Here is an 18,445-nt window from a genome sequence, read left to right as displayed (position 1 = left end):
ATGGCAGAGCTGGGCTGGACCCCAGGCCTCATGGAATCCAGAGCCTACACTTGAACTTCCATGGGGGGGCCATCGCCCTTAGTGGGCCATGCTGCGTTTTAAGCCTTATCTCAAATTGTGGTATAAAAGCATTTTTCTGCTATAGACACTTTAGGCATTGACTGAAAGAGAAATTATCTTTTTGGAGGGAAGGAGAGCGGGGAACAGAGAGGACCCTGAAATTGTAATTGGCTAAGATTTGGAGGCTTCCTCGAGATCCCATGTGTTGCCATAGCATGTTACCCACAGGCCCCTGAACCACTAGAAGACCCCCAGGGTTACAGGGGACCTGTGTCCTTTCCCATCGTCTCTCCCAGCCCCTGAGACCCCACGCCAGCCCACACTCCCTACCCACCATGGGCCCTCCATTCCAACGCTCCTAGCAGCTGGTTTGGGAATCAGGCCCCTCACTCATCTTAAACCCAAACATCCCTTTTATCTGCACCCAAGATTCCTGGGTCTCCTTGGCTTTCTTTGAGGCTGCCCCCATAGCTCAGTTGGTAAAGAATCCGCCTGTGATGCAGAAGACCTGGGTTCGATCCCTGGGTTGGGAAGATCCCCCGGAGAAGGGAAAGGCTACCCACTCCAGCATTCTGGCCTGGAGAATTCCATGGACTGTATAGTACATGGGGTTGCAAAGAAACAGACACAACTGAGCGACTTTCACTTTACTTTCAAGAGTCCTGGGCGTCAAGTATACTTGTACATGCGTGCGCATGCATTTCTACAAGTAATGATCACTTCTCTCGTTCCCAGCCCATCAGCACAAACACACTGCCTGCCTCACCCCTTCCCGGGCTTCCCTAATGGCTCAGCAGTAAAAACTCTGCCTGCATTGCAGGAGGCGCAAGAGACCTGGGTTCGATCCCAGGGTCAGGAAGATCCCCTGGAGAAGGGAATGGCACCCCACTCCAGTATGGTTGCCGGGAGAATCCCATAGACAGAGGAGCCTGGCGGGCTACAGTCCATGGTGTCACACAGAGTCGGACACGACTGAGCATGCCTGCACCCCGTCCCTGCCTCCCATCTGACATCTCGCATTGCCCAGTTCTCAGAGGGCCGGCCGCCCTGACAGCACAGCCTCCTCAAGGACTAAAAAGAGTTGAGGACATTTCCTGGGTCCCCACAGCACCACGTGAACAGCAGAGGACAGAAGCGTGACAAACACCTCCCAGCGAGGAGACTGCCCACCAGCTCAGGGGAGGCGCGTCTCCGCTGTGGGCTACGTGAACACAGAGCTTTCACACGGACTTCGCGGGCGGCTCCGTGGGTGGGAATCCGCCTGTCAGTGGGGGCAGGAGACGTGGGTTAGATCCCTAGTCTGGGAGGATTCCACATGCCTCTGAGCAGCTAAGCCGCTGTGCCACCCCTGCTGAGCCTGTGCTCAAGAGCCCCTGAAGCCTGGAGTCTGTGCTCTGCAAGAAGTCACCGCAGTGAGGAGCCTGCGCACGGCCCTGAAGGGCAGCCCCTGCTCGCCGGAACTAGAGAAAGCTTACGCAAAGCCCCAACGCAGCCAGAAATAAATACATAAATACATTTAAATTTTTAAAAAAAAAAGCCACTTTAACACACACAGCCCTGAAATCCAAAGAGAAGTAGGGGAAAGCCAGCAGGAAATATATATATTTATCCCACTTAACTGGCTTACAAACATAAAAGGTTGTCATCTTGTCCCTGGGACACAGCCTACACCAGGCTCATCGGTCTCTGCTCTGAGCGATTTTATTTTTAAAAATTCTTTCTTTCTTTCTTTCTTTGACTGTGCTGGGTCTTGGTTGTGGCATGCAGAATCTTTAGCTATGGCATGTGGGATCTGGTTCTGGGACCAGGGATCGAACCCAGGCCCCTTGCATTGGGAGCGTGGAGTCTCAGCTGCTGGACCGCCAGGGAAGTCCCTGCTCTGAGCTATTGTGGTGGCTGCATCCGCGAGGACCCTCTTCTGGTTGGCATCTTCAGAAGGTCAGTTTCTGGTTGTCAATTCCAGCTTTGCAGCCGAAGAACTTCCATCCCTCTCCTGTCTATAAACACCATCTGTCTGGGAGAGTGCGATGATGGGGAAAGGAGAGAATGCTAAGCAGTTAGAGAAAGACCAGCTGTGGGGGTGGGGAAGGGAGTCTGCTGCTGAGGCTGCTAAGTCGCTTCAGTCATGTCTGACTCTGTGTATCTACTTCAGTCCAAACAAGCTCCAAAGGCAGGCAGCTGTGATGGGATTTTTCTGAGCAACTTAAATTCCACCAATGAGGCATCAGTGGGGCAAAGCACTAGAGTTGAATAATCTTCACTGTTACCTTGAGCACAGTCTGTAATAAATTAGGAGAAAGATTTTATATCGGGAGGATGTGGGGGGATGTCTCCACATGTGTCTCGTTCCCCCCAAACCCATAGACTTCCCCCCACTCTCTAGAGAGCATCTTTCTCCGGGGGCGCCCCTTCCCCCCCACAGCACACACCCACTTTATCCCAGTCACCATGCAGTGGCAGCGTCGGAGCCCACCATGGTTTCCTCCTATTCGATCATGCGTCCCAAGGACCCCGAGCCTCTGGAACCCATGCCCTCAGGCTCAGTTCTCAGTGGCATGCTTTCCCCAGTGTCCTCAGCAAACCCACTGTGAGAGCAAACAGAGGCTTGTCACGGGTGCCTGTCACCCAGTTCTCACCACGCCGCCGCTGCCACCTTGATGACACCCTGAGACTCCACAATACTCTCGCGGGCTGGAGTTCGGGATGGAGTCCAGTGCAACGGAGGAAAGAGGAGTTTACCAAGGATCAACCTAAACTCAACTGCACAGAGAAGCTGTGATGTCCCAGCAGTTTCTGGAAAGCACAAGAGATTGGGGTGGGTGCAGGGGACTACTCCGTAGCAGAAGCTCCGCAAGGCGATCGTGCCTGTGGCTGTTCAAGGCCGTGTGGTGACAATGACTAGACAAGTCCAGGCTAACTTGGGTGGACCGGTTCTTTTTTTTGTTTTAATTTTATTTATTTTGGCTGGGCTGGGTCTTCACGGCCGCACTCGGGCTTTCTCCAGTTGGGGTGCACAGCTGCTCACTGCAGTGGCTGCTCCTGTTGCAGAGCGTGGGCTCTAGCCAGGCAGGCTCAGTAGTCAAGGCACACGGGCTTAGTTGCCCTGCAGCGCATGGAATCTCTTCGCACTAGGGACTGAACCTGTGCCCTCTGCACTAGAAGGCAGATTCTCAACCAGTGGACCTCCAGGGACGTCCCTGGATCAGCTCTTAATGCTGGAGAACTTCTGGGTCGCGGACAGGCATCTTTAATGCTGGAGAGATTCTGGGTTGCGGACAGGCATCTTGGTGCGATGGGAAAGACTGATACCATACGTGAAGGTCCGGCTTGGCATCCCAGTTCCTTCACTGAAAGGCTGGATTCTGGGGTGCCATCCATTGTACTGAGCCTCTGCTTCCTGATCTGTAGTACGTGAGCTCGAATGCCTTCCTGGCACATACAAAGGGTAGGTGAGAAGCACAGATAAGCTAAAATATCCTAAAGGCTCTATTACAAGTCATGACACCGTGTCCTCAGTAGCACATCCCAGGATGCATGTTTGAGTGGAAGGCAGGGTGGGCTGCAGGGTCCCCTGAGGACCACACATCTCACAGATAGCATGGAGAAGCGTCCCGTGGGCTTAGGCAAATTTGCCTAGCTTCGCTGACTTATTAATCTTAGGGTTTCACGCTGAGTTACTTTAATTCCCTGAGCCTCAGTTTCCCTGTCTGCAATGTGAATGATCACAGGGAATCTGAAGATTATCCCGCCTTCTATCTAAAGCACTTGGCATATGAATAGATAGTCAAGAATCGCTGGGTGCTTCCCTTTCTGAAGGCACTGGGGATGTGTTACAAAGAGGAGAGAATTCTGAAGAGGCACTAGACTGTTCTTTTCCTACATTTGGAGGGCTGTCATGAGGAAGTGGGCAAACTTTTGATGTGTTGCTTGCAAAACTAGGAGCAGTGGGTGAGAGTCCCAGGGATTTCTGTTCGATAGGAGGTGAGCCATTTCGGTCTTGTTCCACAGAACACACTGCTCCATGATGTTAAAAAAGAGCTCCCTGATGTGGGAGACAGAATGGACTGGAGCTCCCTTTCCACTCCAGAATGCTGTGAGCTGTAACATATGTTCCTTTAATTCCCCAGTGTATGTTTTCACGCAGAGATAAGGCGTGTGAAGGCGATCCCGTAGACGCTTATGACAGCTACTCCAGTGTACATTAGTCTTCAGCAAATAAACTGTCTCAGCTCTACTTCAGGAGCAGTCGTTTAGGAAATTCTTCTGCCACCTTTTCTGTAGCAAGAATAGCAACCTTGATGTCTTTGCTGAAAAGCTAAAGCCCAGGCAAGTCGGGTTAAAGATGGCCAAAATCAGACTCTGCCCCTGAGCATTTGGAGGAAGCTAACCTTGGCACATTGCGATCTAGGCGAATTCCAACCACCTCATCCCCTGTACTTTCATTTATTTTTTCAATCATATAGAAAAGCGCAGAATAATGTATACCCCATGTATATACCAGGCAGATTCAAGAACTCTTCACTGGGTCTTGTTTACTTTAGATCTCTAAAAAAGCTTCTCTACTGTTTCTTTTTCTATTCTATTAATTTTTCTCCAGAGTTTATGACGTTCTTTTTGGTTTCCTCTGCTGTCCTTTAAGAATCTCAACATTTAAAAATTCATTTCTTTTTACATCTTTTTTAAAAAAACTTTATTCCTTTTTTAAATTTTATGTATCGACATGTACACACTGCTACCTCAGTGGCTCACGTGGTAAAGAATCCGCTTGCAATATGGGAGACCTGGGTCTGATCCCTGGGTCAGGAAAATCCCCTGGAAAAGGGCATATCAACCCACTCCAGCACTCTTGCCTGGAGAATCTCACGGACAGAGGAGCCTGGTGGGCTACAGCCCATGGGGTCGCAGAGAGTCGGGCCCGACCGAGCGGCTGACCCTGTCCGCTGCGCAGCGCTGCGTTTACTCGCGCGCGTGTTTATTTCTGGCACCGCTGTGCTTACTCGCGCCTGTGTTTGCTCGGGCCGCTTTGGCTCTCTCTAGTCTCCGCGGGGCTGCGCGGGCTTCTCACTGCGGCGGCTCCTCTTGCACGGACTTTGGTAGCTGCAGCTCGCAGTCTGTCGTTTCAACTTGCTGGCTTCAGTAGTTGCGTCCCACGGGCACAGTCGCTCCGAGACACGCGGAATCTTCCTAGACCGGGGATCGAACCCGAGCCTCCTGCATTAGCAAGGAGATTCCCATCCACTGCACCACCAGGGAAGTCCTGTCTTTATTTTCTTAATGTGACTGTAAGGCTATAGATTCACTTCCAAGTATCACAATGTGTGGTTCTATTATTTATATCTAATTCTAACTATCCTGTCACTTCCATCGTGGTATTATCTTTAACCCATGCGTTCTTTAGGAGTGTCTGCTTTAATGCCCGAGTACGTTAAAGTTTTCAACTGATTTTTCATTTAGTTACTTTTAATAATAGAAGCATAGATGAGGAAACAGTGGCTGACTTTATTTTTCTGGGCTCCAAAATCACTGCAGATGGTGATTACAGCCATGAAATTAAAAGACACTCCTTGGAAGGAAAGTTATGACCAAACTAGACAGCATATTCAAAAGCAGAGACATTACCTTGTCAACAAAGTTTCGTCTAGTCAAGGCTATGGTTTTTCCAGTAGCCACGTATGGATGTGAGAGTTGGACTATAAAGAAAGCTGAGAGCCGAAGAACTGATGCTTTTGAACTGCGGTGTTGGAAACGACTCTTGAGAGTCCCTCGGACTGCAAGGAGATCCAACCAGTCCATCCTAAAGGAAATCAGTCCTGAATATTCATTGAAAGGACTGATGTTGAAGCTGAAACTCCAATACTTTGGCCACCTGATGCAAAGAGCTGACTCATTTGAAAAGACCTGATGGGAAAGATTGAGGGCAGGAGGAGAAGGGGACGACAGAGGATAAGATGGTTGGATGGCATCACCGATTCAATGGACATGGGCTTGGTTGGACTTCGGGAGTTGGTGATGGACAGGGCGGCCTGGCGTGCTCCCTGGGGTGTTCATGGGGTCACAAAGAGTTGGATACGACTGAGCAACTGAACTGAACTGAATAATAGAAGCTTTTGAAAATCACGTTTTTATATGTGATCCTTTTCTTAATTGTTCATGTGTCCTTTTTTTAAATTTTTATTTATTTTTAACTTCATGTGTTCCTTAAAGGATGCTGCTGCTGCTGCGTAGCCACTTCAATCGTGTCTGACTCTCTGCGACCCCATGGACTATAGCCCACCAGGCTCCTCTGTGCATGGAATTCTCCAGGCAAGAGTGCTGGAGTGGGTTGCCATGCTCTCATTCAGAGGATCTGCCCGACCCAGGGACTGAACCCAGGTGTCCTGCATTGCAGGCAGTTTCTTTACCACTGGACTGCCAGGGATCCTCTTTAAAGGATACATGCTATCTATTTTTATTGCAAGCAGACCTCTGTATCTGTGTTTTTTAAATTAAAAAGAATTTTTTTATCATGTTGAACAAATCTTCTGTAGATTATCTAATCATCGCTTACTTGACCTGGCCCTTTCTAATACAGATGTGTTAAAAAACCTTCCTCGCTGTGTTTTAGATACTTTCTGATTCTTTGAGCTTTTACTTTATGTAGTTCAGGGTTTTATGTTAAGTGCATAAAAGATTATGCTTATTGTACCTTGTGGATTATTTTTTAGCATGATGCAACACCTTTCTTCATCCTGACTAACTTTTAAAAAAATCCTATTTGTCATTAATACTGTAAGGCTTCATTTGATTAACATATGCCCTGAATATCATTTCCTAGACATTTCTTTTTAACCTTTGAATGTTCTAGAAAAATTTCTGGATTTGGTTTGTTGTTCATGTGGTTTAATCCAATTGGATGGTCTCTGTCCTTTAATAGGCAGGTTGATTCAATTTATATTTATTGTGATGACTGCTATTACATTTAAAACTCATTTCCACTTTCTGGTTTCTCTTTATCAGCTTTTACTTTTCCTCTCGTTCTTCTCTGCCTTCTGTTGAGCTAACACGGTTTTCCATGTTCTCTTTATTTTCTCCTCTTCTTTCTGATTCTCTTGATGGCGTTTCTTTTCTATATGTAGACTTTTACTTATTTATTTTTGGCTGTGCTGGGTCTTTGTTGCTGTGGAGGTTTTTTTCTAGCTGTGGCAAGAGGGGGCTGCCCTCTGGTTGTGGAGTGCAGGCTTCTCACTGCAGTGACTTCTGGTTGCGGAGCCAGGGTCCCAGGCTGCGGGGGCTCAGCAGCTGTGTCAGGGGCTTCAGAGGTTGCAGCTCCTCTAGATCACAGGCTCGGGGGTTGTGGTGCATGGGCGTGGTTGCTCCGAGGCCTGTGGGGTCTTCCTGGACCAGGGGTCGAAGAGCCCGCGTCTCCCGCAGTGCCAGGCAGATTCTTGACCGCTGAGCCACCAGGGAAGCCCCTCTTGATGGTATTTCTGTTCTTTTAGCCTTCATGTTATTTTTCAGGGCTAAATATTTTGTTTATCTTTGATGTTCCCCAGTTTCACAAAGAAATGTCTATGTGTGGATTGAATTTTATTGTTCTCGGTACATAGAGAATATCTTTAATTTGCAGTGAAAGTGAAAGTCGCTCAGTTGTGTCCGACTCTTTGCGACCCCGTGGACTATACAGTCCACGGAATTCTCCAGGCCAGAATGCTGGAGTGGGTAGCCTTTCCCTTCTCCAGGGGATCTTCCCAACCTAGGGATCGAACCCAGGTCTCCCACATTGCAGGCAGATTCTTTGCCAGCTGAGCCACAGGGAAGCCCGAGGATACTGGAGTGGATAGGCTATCCCTTCTCCAGGGGATCTTCCCAACCCAGGAATCAAGCCAGGGTCTCCTGCATTGCAGGAGGATTCTTTACCAACTGAGCTCTCAGGGAAGCCCGAGACCGTGGCTTTATTCAATTCTGGAGTTTCTCGTGGGTTTCTCCTCTCTCATGCTGTCTTGGGTCTCTGTTGGTGCATGTGAGAGTCTCACCATCGCTTCTGTCTGTTTCTGTCTGTCTCTGTTTCTCTGTCCTTCTTTATGGTGTCACCTTCACTTACTCCTTGCCTGCTTCTTCTTTTTTTGCTGTGCTGGGTCTTAGCTGTGGCATGTGGGGTCTAGTTCCCCGATCAGGAGTCACACCTGGGCCCCCTGCGCTAGCAGCCTGGAGTCTGAGCCACTGGACCACCAGGGAAGCCCCTCTTGCCTGTTTCTAGTCTACACTTTATCTACTCATCGAGTCTTTAAATTATAATCACCATATATTGTTTATTTTTCAGATTTCCAACTGCTTATTTTTCATATACTCCTGTTCTTTATTCACTAATGCTTGGTTACCGTTTTATCATATTTTGTTAATGGCCATGAGTGATTTTCTTCATTGGCCTTTAAAGAGCCTAAGCGTAATGAGTTTAAAAATCCTTTTTATTTAGTTATATTGTTTTCGTTTCTAATCCAATGAATGAATGAAACTGACCTTCCTGATATTGATTTTTCCACTTAGAGTTCAAGTTCCTAATTTCGTTTCCCAGGCTCCTGTTCTGTGGGCAGTTTCTCTCTCCCTCTGGTAGTTCTGCTCCTGGCTCCTCTGGCTCCCACCCTCCGCATCCCCAGAGCAAGCAATGCAGAGCCAGACCCAACAGAGACCCCGAGGCCGTCTCACAACCAGGCAGCTGAGCTCAGGTCCTCTTCAAAGGGTGCGTCTGGGTCTCCCACCTTCCTCTCTGGACGTCAGCTATGAAACAACGGAAATGTTGTCAACCGTTGCGGCGGCTCTTCCCAGCCTTTGGTTTTTCACAAGGGGAAGCCCCACTCGAGCTCTGCCTTTGGGTGGAGATCCCATTTCTGTTTCCCTGCCTTACTTGTTGTTGCTCAGTCGCCAAGTCATGTTCAACTCTTTGCGACCCTGTGGACTGCAGCATGCCAGGCTTCTCTGTCCATCACCGTCCCCTGGAGTTTGCTCAGACTCAGGTCCATGATGTCAGTGATGCCATCCAACCATCTCATCCTCAGTCACCCCCTTTCCCTCCTGCCCTCGATCTTTGCCAGCATCAGGGTCTTATCCAGTGAGTTGGCTCTTCGCATCAGTTGGCCAAAGTTTTGGAGCTTCAGTTTCAGCATCAGTTCTTTGTACTTGACACTAATTTAAAATACTTGATATTTAGATTCCACATGTAAATGATATCATACAGTATTTGTCTTTCTTTCTCTGCCTGACTTATTTCACGTAGCATAATGCCCTCCAACTCCATGCATGTTGCTGCAGATGGCGAAATTTTATTCTTCTTTATGCCTGAGTAGTATTCCCTTATTATATACCACATCTTCTTTTCAATTCATGCTTCGGTTGCTACCATATTCTGACAACTGCAGATGATGTTGCTATGAACATTGAGGTGTGTGTATCTTTTTTAATACAACAAACTAGTGAATATAATGAAAGAAACTGACCGACAGAGAACAAGCTAGAGTTTGCCAGTGGGGAGAAAGAGGAGAGGAGGGGAAATATAGGGGTAGGGGACTCAGAAGTACAAACTATTTGGTATAAAATGAACTACAGAGATATATTGTACAACTTGGGAAATATAGCCAATACTTTATAATAAATGTAAATGGAATTTATAACTTTTAAAGATTGTTCATCAGGAATCAAATCAGTCAATCCTAACGGAAATCAATCCTGAATGTTCATTGGAAGGACTGATGCTGAAACTGAAGCTCCAATACTTTAGCCACCTGATGTGAAGAACTGACTCATTAGAAAAGACCCTGATGCTGGGAAAGATTGAAAGCAGGAGGAAAGGGGACGACAGAGGGTGAGATGGTTGGATGGCATCACCGACTCAATGGACATGAGTTTGGGCTAACTCGGGGAGATGGCGAAGGACAGGGAAGCCTGGCGTGCTGCAGTCCATGGGATCAGAAAGAATCGGACACAACTGACTGAACAAGAACAAATATGTATAACTGGTTTACTTTGGGACTGATTTACTCTGAAAGTATCACAACATTGTAAATCAACTATACTCCAATGAAAATTTTCTAAAAAATAAAAAAATTAAAATTGTGAATCACTATATTGTATACCTTTAACTTATATAATATTGTATAGCAACTCCAACTTCAATAAAAGTGCAAAAAAACCGCATATTTATTACTGTTGTGCTCTGTGACGTCTTCAGCTATAACATATTCACATCAAGTTTGCACGTCACAGATGTCACCCTATCGTGGGTGCAGAAGGCTTGCATTCACCATGCATAACCTGGACGCCTTTAGCTGGTGAGCAACAGGCAGGAACGTCAGTGTTCTTTGCCACCCATATTTTTCCCACCAGAACTTTTAATAAATACAAAATACATTGACTTGCATTTCATCTCCCTTCATTTTTCTTCATTTGCATGTATCAACCAGAAGCAGGCCGCAGGAAAATTCAAATGTTTGGACCATTTAGAGACTGGATAATCAGTTCTTAAATGTGCAACCTACTTGTTTTTTTACAGAATTTTTAAGTGGTGATGGAGCTGGTGTTTCTGGGGGAAAATAATACAAGGAAATTAGAAGTATAATATATTGATCTATTATAGACAAAGAATTCTGAACCAGCCAATCGGAACCTAGCGCACTTTGGCAAATTCCAAACAGCTTTCACGTGGACTTTCAATAGGGTTTTGCAATCTACAATTTATTGCTGTGCTCTGGCTTTTAATAGTTTTTTTTATTAATGTTCAATTTTTCTCCCGATACAGGAGCTTCACTCATCATTCTTAATGTTTCTGCATTACTTGGAACTGTCAGTAGTCATTTCCTTGTGGTTAGAGGCACAAATAGCTTCAGCCTTCCTCAGGGGGTCGCCAGGTCCTACCTCACCCCTCTGGAGGGGAAAGGGCGGAGTGAAGAACCACTGGGGAGACAGCGGCGAGAGGCTGAGCGCCCAGCGGCAGCTAAGAATGGCAGCTTTGGGGGAAGAAATGAGCTCAAAGCCATCCTAGTGGGTAGCTATCACCGAGGTGTTTGCAGCCTGGGCCCTGGCTGACTGTTTCTGGTTAAATGACTCCACTGCCTTCAGATGCTGCTGCTTTGGAAATATTGAGCAGAGTATTCAAGCAATTTATTTTTATTCATGTTTACCCAACAAATGTATTTATTGAGCGCCCACTGTCGGCCGGATACTTTTATGTTCACGACTTCCTATGGTCTCTGCTGGAGACTGTAAGGAAACGGGCAGGGTCAGAACTGGCACGTGGAGAGACAGGGTCAGGAGCAGGGGCCGACGGGATGAGAGCGGATGATTCCTGTAAAGTCAGCGTGAGCGCGGGCTGGCCGTAACCGGGCAGTCGCAGAGCGCATGCGTGGGTGGGGGCTGCTATCCTCCTGTGTTACCTTGAGGTCAAGGCTGATTTTCGGTGGATGAGGTCACAGCTCTGTCAGCTGTCCAGGAGAAGACACACCTCACACAGGCTCTAGAGGAGCCTCCAGCCCGCAAATCTGAGCCAAATCATTCTTGTCTCATCCTCCCCGGAAGAAGGATCCCAGGCACCCGCCTCATCCCTATTCTCCCAACCTATGAAACCACCTAACACAGCTGGTCCAAATTTAAACCCCAAAACTTCAAGCAAGGGGTGGAGGGGAGCAGCAGCGGTGGCCTGGCGGCGTCAGCAGCTCCGAGGAGCTTGTTAGAGAGCATGTCAGAGCCCACCCCGGGGCTCCTGCGTCAGATTCTGCATTCTAACAAATCCCGAGTGAGTCCTGTGCGCAGTCAAGGATTGAGAAGCGCTGAGCTGGGGCACCTCTGTGAGTGGGGAGGGCTTCCCCGCTGGCTCAGCGGGAAAGAATCTGCCTGCCACTCAGGAGATGCGGCTTCAGTCTCTGGGTCGGGCAGATCCCCTGCAGGAGGAAATGGCAACCACTCCAGTGTTCTTGCCTGGAGAATCCCCATGGACAGAGAAGCCTGGCGGGCTACGGTCCATGGTGCCGCAAAGAATCAGACACGACTGAAGCGATTGCACACGCACGCATGTGGGTGGGGAACAAAGTGCCCATCTTCCCCCTAACTCCACCCTACCCTGCCCCAGGCTTCTCCACACACCTCCCTAAGAACTCTTCCCTAATACTGACTGCCGTAGGCAGGGAGGGATGTTGTGGGATCACTCCAAGGACAAGGTGGGTGAAGAAGGCCGTTCTCCAGGAAAGGCATTTTGCCCACGGTAAAGGCCAGGCGGGAAGGTCAGGTTCTTGGGATTCTAGCAGCTGAGAGGGCTGGGGTGCAGGGATCTCTTGCCCTATAAATAAGAGGAATTCCTGACCTACCTCATGGATACCTTTTGTCCCACACAGGAGGCAGCCACTCTTAACTCAGCGAGGTCTGACTGGGGTCACCTGGGCGCTTTAAAAGTGCGCCATCAAGTCCCACCTGCAAAGGCTCGCTTTCAAATGGTGGGGGACGGGACCCTGGTTATTAACGGAAATCCTGAGTATTCAAAGTGCCCATGTCGTTCTCATGGATTGCTAGAGCTGAAACCCACTGGGGAAGGCAAACTTAGAAAGTTAAATATAGAAACCGAAGTTAGGAATGCAGGGGCTTTCCTGGGGGTCCAGTGGCTGAGACTCCACACTCCCCTCGCAGGGGGCCTGGGTTCGATGCTTGGTCAGGAAGCCAGATCCCACACGCCGCAGTGAAGGTCCGGAGTGCCACCGCTGAGACCCAGCACAGCCAAATAAATAAGTACTTAAAAAGCAAAGTTAGAAATGCAAAACCCTCAGCCTGCTCTAACTGCTTCCCGCCACTTTGGGCCTCTCCCTCCTCCTCCCCTAACTCCCCATTTGGCCAAAGCTGGAGACAGTGATGGAGGGGAAGAGAAGGAGGCTCCAAACGTGACGGAGGCTCCCAGGGTTCAGGTCCTGCCAGCAGATACCCTGTCACACCTGCCGTGGCCAGAGAGCTGGGTGCAAGTGGCAGGGCTTTGTGATGGGAAAACGAACCGGCCCTGGAGGAAACCGGGTGTGGCTCACCCAGCCCCCGGCCCAGGGCGCCCCACTCGGAGACAGTCAGAACTCCGGCAGCTGTGTGGTGCCCCACGCCCATGGTTCTTTTTACTCCTTGGCTATTTATTTATCAAATTTCCTCTAACCCTTAATCTCCCTTCCACATCTTAGAGGCCAAGAGTCTCCTCTGGGAGTCTCATTTTGCAAGTTCCCATCCCCTGCCTGAATGATACAAATTTGTTATTTTGACATTTTTTTAAACCAATTTCAGACTGAAATTTTGAACTAGCTAAGACCATCCCCATGGAAAAGAAAGGCAAAAAAGCAAAATGGCTGTCTGGGGAGGCCTTACAAATAGCTGTGAAAAGAAGAGACGCAAAAAGCAAAGGAGAAAAGGAAAGATATGAACACCTGAATGCAGAGTTCCAAAGAATAGCAAGGAGAGATAAGAAAGCCTTCCTTAGTGATCAATGCAAAGAAAGAGAGGAAAACAACAGAATGGGAAAGACTAGAAATCTCTTCAAGAAAATTAGAGACACCAAGAGAACATTTCATGCAAAGATGGGCTCGATAAAGGACAGAAATGGTATGGACCTAACAGAAGCAGATGTTAAGAAGAGGTGTATTAAGAATCACAGGAGAACTGTACAAAAAAGATCTTCACGACCAAGATAATCACGATGGTGTGATCACTCATCTAGAGCCAGACATCCTGGAATGTGAAGTCAACTGGGCCTTAGAAAGCATCACTACGAACAAAGCTAGTGGAGGTAATGGAATTCCAGTTGAGCTATTTCAAGTCCTGGAAGATGATGCTGTGAAAGTGCTGCACTCAATATGCCAGCAAATTTGGAAAACTCAGCAGTGGCCACAGGACTGGAAAAGGTCAGTTTTCATTCCAATCCCAAAGAAAGGCAATACCAAAGAATGCTCAAACCACTGCACAATTGCGCTCATCTCACACGCTAGTAAAGTAATGCTCAAAATTCTCCAAGCCAGGCTTCAGCAATACATGAACCATGAACTTCCAGATGTTTAAGCTGGTTTTAGTAAAGGCAGAGGGACCAGAGATCAAATTGCCAACATCTGCTGGATCATCAAAAAAGCAAGAGAGTTCCAGAAAAACATCTACTTCTGCTTTATTGACTATGCCAAAGCCTTTGACTGTGTGGATCACAAGAAACTGTGGAAAATTCTGAAAGAGATGGGAATACCAGACCACCAGACCTGCCTCTTGAGAAACCTATATGCAGGTCAGGAAGCAACAGTTAGAACTGGACATAGAACAACAGACTGGTTCCAAATAGGAAAAGGAGTACGTCAAGGCTGTATACTGTCACCCTGCTTATTTAACTTCTATGCAGAGTACATCATGAGAAACGCTGGGCTGGAAGAAGCACAAGCTGAAATCAAGATTGCCTGGAGAAATATCAGTCACCTCAGATATGCAGATGACACCATCGTTATGTCAGAAAGTGAAGAGGAACTAAAAAGCCTCTTGATGAAAGTGAAAGAGGAGAGTGAAAAAGCTGGCTTAAAGCTCAACATTCATAAAACAAAGATCATGGCATCTGGTCCTATCACTTCATGGGAAATAGATGGGGAAACAGTGGAAACAGTCTCAGACTTTATTTTTTTGGGCTCCAAAATCACTGCAGATGGTGACTGCAGCCATGAAATTAAAAGACATTTACTCCTTGGAAGGAGTAAACTATGACCAAACTAGACAGCATATTAAAGAGCAGAGACGTTACTTTGCCAACAAAGGTCCATCTAGTCAAGGCTATGCTTTTTCCAGTGGTCATGTATGGATGTGAGGGTCAGACTGTGAAGAAAGCTGAGCGCCGAAGAATTGATGCTTTTGAACTATGGTGTTGGAGAAGACTGTTGAGAGTCCCTTGGACTGCAAGGAGATCCAACCAGTCCATTCTGAAGGAGATCAGCCCTGGGATTTCTTTGGAAGGACTGATGCTAAAGCTGAAACTCCAATACTTTTGCCACCTGATGTGAAGAGTTGACTCATTGGAAAAGACTCTAATGCTGGGAGGGATTGGGGGCAGGAGGAGAAGGGGATGACCGAGGATGAGATGGCTGGATGGCATCACCGACTCGATGGACATGAGTCTGAGTGAACTCCGGGAGATGGTGATGGACAGGGAGGCCTGGCGTGCTGTGATTTATGGGGTTGCAAAGTCACGACTGAGCGACTGAGCTGAACTGAACTGAATCCATCAGAAACCACTTACCTGGACACACATGGGTGCATGCGTGACAATAGGGTGGATGGCCAGCATCCTGCATACATCTGTTTTCCAGTGGGCCATGGGAAGGGGCTTGTGGGCATGCCCAGCTCTGCCAGGCCCTGCGTCAGCCCAGACTGATTCCTGCCGTGTAAGCAAGGCAGAAGTGGGAACTCAAACCACTGATTCTTCGACCTCAGCTCTCAGGGCATCTGGAATGACCCCAGTTGTAAGGCCTTGAGCTTTTCTACAGGTTCACCACTAAAGCGTAAATACTCCTGAGAAAAGAGATGATAAGACCCTGAGAGCTACTGGTTTTGCGTATTTGCCTACGAGCTATGTCCTCAAGGCAGGAGACCCCAGAAAGACCACCCAGGGCCCCAGGAAACCTGGGAGAGCCTCCACGGAAGAGCACTGAGGAGCAGCAAAGAGAGGGTGCCCAGAGCGCTTTCTTTTTGTTTTTTGTTCGCTCGTTTCACTTTCTGTAAAACACAGAACTTTCAAGACCGGACCGAGATCGATTGTTGCTAGAGGTAGGGGGAGCGATGGATAAATAGGGAGAGGATTTTTAGAGCAGTAAAAGTATTCTGTGTGACACCACCGTGGTCAATACACGTCATTATCCATTTATCAAAACTCATATGCACAACACCAAGAGTGAACCTGCTGTAAACTGTGGACTTCGGGCAATAACTTTGTGTAATGTAGATTCATAAATTGTGACAATTATGCAGCTATGCGGGCTTCCCTGGTGGCTCAGATGGTAAAGAATCTGCCTGCAATTCAGGAGATCTTCGTTCGATCCCTGGATTGTAAAGATCCCCTGGATGGCATCCCACTCCAGCATTCCTTCCTGGAGAATCCCCATGGACAGAGGAGCCTGGTGGGCTGCAGTCCATGGGGTCACAAAGAGTCGGACACGCCTGAGTGACTAAGCAGAGCACGCAACATACGACTATGCAGGATACGCGGGTGGCGCAGTGGTCAAGAATCCACCTGCCAGTGCAGGAGACATGGGTTTAATCCCTGGTTTGGAAAGATCCCCTGGAGAAGGAAACGGCAAAACACTCCAGTATTCTTGCCAGAGTAATTCCACGCGCAGAGGAGCCTGTTGTGCTATAATCCATGGGGTCGAGTCGGACAGAACTTAGTGACCAAACAACAAAAAGCTGCTGTGCTTCAGGGAGGCGGGGGCTTGGATAGTGGCGGAGGGCGTGTGTTGGTGAGGGCAGGGAGAAATGCCTACCACTCTCTGCTCGATTTCGCTGTGAACCTGCAACCGGCTTCGGTTTGGAGTGGGAATGGAGGGGAGAGGGGCACACAGATAGGGTTCATTTCTCGTTTGTTTGCCGCCACCCCCCACCAGGCAATGAGTAAACGACTTCATGAAGGTGAAACGGAAGATGTGAACATCGAGCATCCTAATCGCATTTCCGCCCAACTCATCCATGCGTGTGTTTCTCAGTGGCCCTCCACTCCGGCCACGGGAGCTTTCAACACCACAGCTGCCTGGGCTTGCTGCCCTTTATTTAGAGATTCTTCTACCTGACTTACTTAAAATGGTCAGACTTCCTCCACTTCGCAAGACAGCTTCATCTGCCCAGCCTTGCTTGCTGGAGACAGTGGCAGGTCCAAAATTTTTAAAGAAGAGTTTAGAGCCCACAGTCTGGTTGTTGGTGGGTGTGTGTGTGTGCATTTCTAGCGTCTGCATAGGACTGACACATTCACTGTCAAAGGGGAAAAGGCAAGACCTGTGGGTTGGGAAATCAGAGGTTCTACCATTTTACCTTTTTAAAAACTTGAATCTTACCTCCATAGTAGAAAATTTCGTTTTTGACAGAAACCTAAATCAAGCTTAAAACACAGTATTGCAAACACCATTTAGCTTCTGTGTAAGTGTCCCTGTGTATCACTGGGACATGGGCTGTCTGTCCCTCCACTGGGTGGCGTCTTGAAATCCTTCTACTGTTATTACACTTGGTCGTCTCCCCTCGTGGCGGTTAACCGGTGGTTCAGTTGGTAAAGAATAGAGCTGCGTTGCAGGAGACCCAGGTTTGATCCCTGGATCAGGAAGATCCCCTGGAGAAGGGAATGGCAACCCACTCCGGTGTTCTTGCTTGGAGAATTCCATGGACAGAGGAGGCTGGTAGGCTGCAGTCCATGGGGAGGTGGGGGACAGTTGGACATGACTGAGCAACTGACACACGCTCCCCTCTTAGGAGGTATGACTTGCTTGGCCAGTATCCACCAGACACCTTCACCTTGAGGCTTCCAAGCTGTCATGAAGTGTAAAAACAGTTGCCCGACCACTTGAGAAATATGTGCCCCCGAAGCACACGGAAGCTCCCAGCAAGAGGTTCTACCTGGTGAACCACTGCTGTGTTGCAGGGCTGGTTTGTCTCTACAGGCCTGGCTCTCATTCTAGACACTAGGGCTGCAGCTGAGGCCATCCAGAATGAACCCCCATCACTTCTATTTGATGAAGACCAATAACCTCTAAGGGGCTTCCTAGGTGGCACTAGTGGTCAAGAGTCCGCCTGCCAGTGCAGGAGACGCAAGAGACACAGATTCGATCCCTGGGTCAGGAAGATCCCCTGGAGAAGAAAATGACAACCGACTCCAGTATTCTTGCCTGGAGAATCCCATGGACAGAGGAGCCTGGCGGGCTACATTCCATGGGGCTGCCAAGAGTCAGACACGACTGAGCGACTGAACACACACAGCACAATAGTCTCAAAAAGGCCAAACAAGACCATGCTTTCTGATGAGCCACAACAGTGCTATTTAGCACTGGCTGAGCCACATTCGAGTCTCAGATGTCTTTGCGAAGTTTATTTCAGAATATCACCATGTTCAAAGGATTGCCAAGAAGCTTAGCCACATTAAGAAGCTTTTTATTCTTAAAAATATTTATTTGACTGCACTGGGTCTTACTTGCAGCACGTGGGATCTAACTCCCTGACCAGGGACTGAACCCTGGCTCCCTGCACTGGGAGCGTGCAGTCTTGGCCACTGGACCACCAGGGAAGTCCCTGAAGAGCTTCTTAAAGTTTGTATTAGCCAACTATAGAACCTCTGGAAGATGCTAAAATAAGTTTTGACCTAACATTTTAAAATTTAGTTCAGGGGGGGAAACATCTA

This window comes from Budorcas taxicolor, chromosome 22 (genome assembly GCF_023091745.1).
Source record: "Budorcas taxicolor isolate Tak-1 chromosome 22, Takin1.1, whole genome shotgun sequence".
In the NCBI taxonomy this organism is placed as follows: domain Eukaryota; kingdom Metazoa; phylum Chordata; class Mammalia; order Artiodactyla; family Bovidae; genus Budorcas; species Budorcas taxicolor.
Note: the sequence above shows the minus strand (reverse complement) of the source record.